The 6,213-nt window shown below is 46.1% G+C and overlaps 1 pseudogene; it reads right to left on the bottom strand.

The window, feature by feature from the left end:
• Positions 1-2,242: 2,242 nt before the first annotated feature.
• Positions 2,243-2,868, bottom strand: LOC100895126 (large ribosomal subunit protein eL8 pseudogene; annotated as a pseudogene).
• Positions 2,869-6,213: the final 3,345 nt, after the last annotated feature.

Below are 6,213 nucleotides of genomic sequence, written 5' to 3'. Positions count from 1 at the left end.
GCACAATGAACGCACCTGTGAATAGCCACTGTACTCCAGCCTGGGCAACATAGTGAGACCCTGTCTTTATTGAAAATTATTTCTCATCCCTGCCTTTTCCTTGAAATCAGAGTTCATTTCACACTAACTCAATGATTCTTTTTTTTTCTTTAATTTTTTTTGGAGAGATGGGGTCTCCTGGCCTCAAGCCATCCTCCTGCCTTAACCTCCTAAAGTGCTGGGATTACAGGTGTGAGTCACTGCACGCAGCCCTAATTCTTTTTTAAAAGAGCTTTATTGAAATACAATTTACCATAAAATTTACCCATGTAAGGTATATAATTTAGTTTTTGTATATTTACAGAATTGTGCAACCATCACCAGAATCAATTTTAGAACATTTTCATCAACCGCAAAATATACCCTTTCAGGCCGGGTGCGGGGGCTCAAGCCTGTAATCCCAGCACTTTGGGAGGCCGAGGCGGGTGGATCACGAGGTCAAGAGATCGAGACCATCCTTGTCAACATGGTGAAACCCCGTCTCTACTAAAAATACAAAAAATTAGCTGGGCATGGTGGCGCGTGCCTGCAGTCCCAGCTGCTCGGGAGGCTGAGGCAGGAGAATTGCCTGAACCCAGGAGGCGGAGGTTGTGGTGAGCCGAGATCGTGCCATTGCACTCCAGCCTGGGTAACAAGAGCGAAACTCTGTCTCAAAAAAAAAAAAAAAAAAGAAAGAAAGAAAAGAAAATATGCCCTTTCAATATCACTCTCCAGCCCTTCCCAATCCCTGACTACCACTAATCTGCTTGCTTTCTCTCTATATATTTGCCCATTCTGGATATTTCACAGAAATGGGATCATAATAATACGTGGTCTTTTGTGACTGGCATCTTCCAGTTAGCATAATGTTTTCAGGCTTCATCTATATAGCAGCATGCATCAGTACTTCATTTTAAATTTTTTTTGAATTTATTTATGTTTTTGAGACTGAGTCTTGCTCTGTCACCAGGCTGGAATGCAATGGTGTGATCTCGGCTCACTGCAACCTCTGCCTCCTGAGTTCAAGCGATTCTTCTGCCTCCCGAGTAGCTGGGACTATAGGTACCTGCTACCACGTCCAGCTAATTTTTGTATTTTTAGTAGAGACGAGGTTTCACCACGTTGGCCAGGATGGTCTCGATCTCTTGACCTTGTGATCCACCTGCCTCGGCCTCCCAAAGTGGTGGGATTGCAGGCTTGAACCACCACACTCAGCTTGCACAAAAATTCTGGATTTTGGCCAGGTGCAGTGGCTCACGCCTGTAATCCCAGCACTTTGGGAGGCCAAGGCAGGTGGATCACGAGGTCAAGAGATCGAGACCATCCTGGCCAACGTGGTGAAACCTCGTCTCTACTAAAAATACTAAATTAGCTGGGCGTGGTGGTAGGCGTCTGTAATCCCAGCTACTGGGGAGGCTGAGGCAGGAGAATCTCTTGAAGCCGGGAGGCGGAGGTTGCAGTGAGCCAAGGTCATGCTATTGCACTCCAGCCTGGGCAATAAGAGCGAAACTCTGTCTCAAAAAAAAGTTCTGTCCAATCATCCTGATTTTTTATTTCATTGCTTATGCTTTTGGTGTCATATGAAATGAATTATTGCCAAATGCCACCGCTGAGTTTTAGAACACTTTTTTCTTTTTTTTTGAGATGAAGTTTCGCTCTTGTTACCCAGGCTGGAGTGCAATGGTGCGATCTCAGCTCACTGCAACCTCTGCCTCCTGGGTTCAAGCAATTCTCCTGCCTCAGCCTCCCGAGTAGCTGGGACTACAGGCGTGCACCACCATGCCCGGCTAATTTTTTGTATTTTTAGTAGAGACGGTGTTTCACCTTGTTGACCAGGATGGTCTCGATCTCTTGACCTCGTGATCCACCCGCCTAGGCCTCCCAAAGTGCTGGGATTATAGGCGTGAGCCACCGCGCCCAGCCTAGTTTTAGAACATTTCTATCACTCTCCAAAATATCCTATATTGAATTCCTAATCCCATCCCAGGCCAACAATCTGTTTCCAGACTGTTTTATTTATTTATTTAGAGATGGAGTTTCATTCTGTTGCCCAGGCTAGAGTCCAATGGCATGATTTCCTTCACTGCAAACTCCACCTCCCGGGTTCAAGTGATTCTCCTGCCTCAGCTTCCTGAGTAGCTGGGACTAGAGGCATGTGCCACCATGCCTGGCTAGTTGTTGTTGTTTTTTTTTTTTTTTGAAGGAAAATTTGCATTGTTTTAATTATTTTTATGTAAACAGTGTACTTTTAACCCAGTTTCATGGCAAGTTCTTTAGCCTTTGCCTTTTCGAGCTTGGTGATGTGAGCCACAGACTTGGGACCCAAGACATTGCCTCCCCAGTGACAGCGGATCTCATCATATTTGTCATTGTAATTGGTGCGGATAGCTTCCACCAGCTTAGCCAAAGCACCTTTGTCTTCCACCTTTGTGAAGGCGACAGTGGTGCAGGTCTTCCTGTGGACTAGACATTCTAGTCTTGTCTTCCCCTTGATAATGCAGTAAGGGACTCCCATTTTACGACACAGGGCAGGCAAGAAGACAGCCAGCTGGCTCGAAGGACAGGTGGTCTCTTAGTGGGGACGTCCCCTTTGCCATTCTTCTATTCCTTTGTCTCTAGTCTATACTTATGGGCCAGCTTAAGCAGCTGAGTAGCTGTTTGGTGGTCCAGGGCCTGGGTGAACCGGATAATTGCAGGAGGCACTTTCAGCCGCTTATAGAGGATGGCTCTCTGCCGCTGCAACCTGATATAGCGGGGCCATTTCACAAAGCGGGTGAAGTCTCTTTTGGGCTGGATGTCCTGTCCATCTTGGGCGGCGGGAAGAGAGTACCTGGCTAATTTTTTGCGTTTTTAGTGGAGACGGGGTTTCGCAATGTTAGCTGGGCTGGTCTCGAACTTCTGCCCTCAGGTGATCCACCTGCCTCAGCCTCCCAAAGTGCTGGGATTACAGGGATAAGCCACCATGCCCGGCCTGTTTCCAGTCTTTATGTTTGTAATCCCAGCACTTTGGGAGGCTGAAGTGGGTGGATCACCTGAAATCAGGAGTTCAAGACCAGCTTGGGCAATACAGTGAAACCCTATCTCTACTAAAATACAAAAAAATTAGCTGGGTGTGGTGGTGTGTACCTGTAATCCCAGTTACTTGGGAGGCTGAGGCAGGAGAATTGCTTGAACCTGGGAGGCGGAGGTTGCGGTGAGCCAAGATCCCACCATTGTACTCCAGTCTGGGAGAGACTCCATATCAAAAAAAAAAAAGGAAGTTTGTCTTTTCATCTGTGTTGTTGCACTAAATCATTGGCTTTGACCAACTGAGGGACATTTTGATTGTTTTCAGTTTTTAGCTATTATGAACATTTTCAGGTACTTTGAATATTTGGAACAAATCTGTGTGGACATATGTTTCTATTTCTATTGGGTGTATTCTTTGGAGTGGAATTGCTGGATCATATGGTAAATTTATGGTTAACTTTTTAAGAAACTGCCAAACTTTTCCAAAGTGAGTGTACTATTTTATACTCCCACCAGCAGTGTATGAGGGTGTTCCAGTTTCTTCACATCCTCACCAACACTTGGTGTAATCTGTGTTTTTATTGTCGTTTTATGTATGTTTCTGTATAGTGTATTTATTTATTTACTTATTTATTTTTGAGACAGAGTCTTATTCTGTCACCCAGGCTGGAGTGCAGTGGCACAATCTTGGCTCACTGCAACCTCTGTTTCCCAGGTTCAAGTGATTCTCATGCCTCAGCCTCCAGAGTAGCTGGGATTACAGGCATGCACTACCATTCCCAGCTAATATTTGTATTTTTAGTAGAGATGGGGTTTCGCCATGTTGGCCATGCTGGTCTTGAACTCCTGGCCTCAAGTGATCCACTCACCTCAGCCTCCCAAAGTGCTGGGATTAAAGGTGTGAGCTATCATATCCAGCTGTGTGTAGTGGGCTTTTTTTTTTTTTTTTTTGAGATGAAATCTCACTCTGTCTCCCATGCTGGAGTACAGTGGCATGATCTTGGCTCACTGCAACCTCCACCTCCTGGGTTCAAGCCATTCTCCCACCTTAGCCTCCCAAGTAGCTGGGATTACAGGCCCCTGCCATCATGCTCAGCCAATTTTTATATTATTGTAGAGATGGGGTTTCACTATGTTGGCCAGGCTGGTCTTAAACTCCTCACCTCAGGTGATCCACCTGCTTCAGCCTCCCAAACTCTGGGATTACAAGCCTGAAGCACCATGCCCAGCCATGTTGTTTTTGTTTTTTGAGACAGAGTCTCACTGTGTCATCCAGGCTGGAGTGCAGTGGCGCGATCTTGGCTCACTACAACTTCTGCCTCCTGGGTTCGTGCAGTTCTCCTGTCTCAGCCTCCCAAGTAACTGGAACTACAGGCATGTGCCACCATGCCCGGCTAATGTTTGTATTTTTAGTAAAGACAAGGTTTCACCATGTTGGCCATGCTGGTGTCGAACTCCTGACCTCAAGTGATCTACCCACCTGGGCCTCCCAAAGTGGTGGGATTATAGGCGTGAGCCACCATGCCTGGTCCTAGCATGTTTTTAATTGTATTTCTCTAACAGCTAATAATGCTGAGCATCTTTTTATGTTTCTTAGCCATTAGTATATCTTTTTTGGTAAAATGTCTGTTTTCTTTTTGTTTGTCCAGATTAAGACTGTTTTGTTTTGTTTTGAGACAGGGTCTTACCCTTTTGCTCAGGCTGGAGTGCAGTGACACAATCATGGCTCACTGCAGCTTCAACTTCCCTGGGCTCAGGTGATCCTACAACCTGTCTCCAGAGTAGCTGGGAATACAGGCATTTGCCACCATGCCCAGCTAATTTTTTTGTAGAGATGAGGTTTTCCTATGTTGCCCAGGCTGGTCATGAATTTGAGGCTCAAATGGTCCTCCCACCTCAGCCTCCCAAAATGCTGGGATAACAGATGTGAACCACCACGCCCAGCTAAAATTGTTTTTAAAATCTTTTTCTTGAGTTTCTGTGTGAAAGATACCAGTCCCTTATGAGGTATGTGATTAGCAAGTAGTTTCTTCCACTTTATGACTGTGACCTTTCATTTCTTTTTTTGAGACAGGGTCTCACTCTATTACTACTCAGGCTAGAGTGCAATGGCGTGATAATGGCTCACTGCAACCTGAAACTCCTAGGCTCAAGGGCTCCTCTCACCTCAGCCTCCCAAGTAGCTGGGTCTGCAGGTGTGCTACTATGCCAGGGCTAATGTTTTAAATATTTTGTAGAGAGAAATGTCTCTACAAACACCATCTTTGTTGCCTAGGCTGGTCTTGAACTCCTGGCTACAAGGAATCCTCCGGCTTCAGCCTCCCAAAGTGCTGGGATTACAGCATGAGCCACATCCAGCCTATGATTTTTCTTAATGATGTCTTTGTAGTACAAGAGTTTTTAATTTTAACAAAGTTATTTTTTGAGACAGTTTCACTCTTGTTGCCCAGGCTGGAGTGCAAATGGAGTGATCTCTGCTCACCACAACCTCCATTTCCCGGGTTCAAGTGATTCTCCTGCCTCAGCCTTTCAAGTAGCTGGGATTACAGGCATGCACCACCATGCCCGGCTAATTCTGTATTTTCAGTGGAGACGGGGTTTCTCCATGTTGGTCATGCTGGTCTCGGATCCGCCCGCCTCAGCCTCCCCAAGTGCTGGGATTACAGGCGTGAGCCACCGCAGCCGGCAACTTTTTTTTTTTAATTGTTCAAGCTTTTAGTGCTGTCTAAGAACTCGTTGCCAAACCCAAGGTCATAAAGATGTTCTTTTTGGTTTTCTTTGAGAATTTTTGTTTTTGGCTCTTATATTTAGTTTGGGATCCACTAAGTTGATTTTATGTATGTAGGGTCGCGTTCTTTCCGTTCCTTTTTCTTTTCATTTCTTTCCAGTCTTTTTTTTTTTGGGCACATGGATATTCAATTCTCCTAACTCCATTTAAATAGAAAGGATTGGGCAGGTACCTTTGGGCAGTGCAGGCTGCACAAGCACGGAGCGGCGCTGTCAGCAGTCAGACTACACGCGGTAGAGAGCCAACCATAGTGAGCAAGGCGCTCGACAGTGCAGAGAAAGGATGGACGATTACAGAGCGCCCTATACTCCAGTCAACGCTTTCTGGAGACTCCGTCTGCCCGGGCGGGGCTGTTCCCTCCAGGGCGGTACTACGACTCCCAGCATGCACCTCGCGGC

The sequence above is a fragment of the Callithrix jacchus genome, chromosome 1 (genome assembly GCF_049354715.1).
Source record: "Callithrix jacchus isolate 240 chromosome 1, calJac240_pri, whole genome shotgun sequence".
Lineage (NCBI taxonomy): Eukaryota > Metazoa > Chordata > Mammalia > Primates > Cebidae > Callithrix > Callithrix jacchus.
The sequence above is the reverse complement of the archived record's forward strand: the minus strand, read 5'-3'. Positions and strand labels throughout refer to the sequence as shown.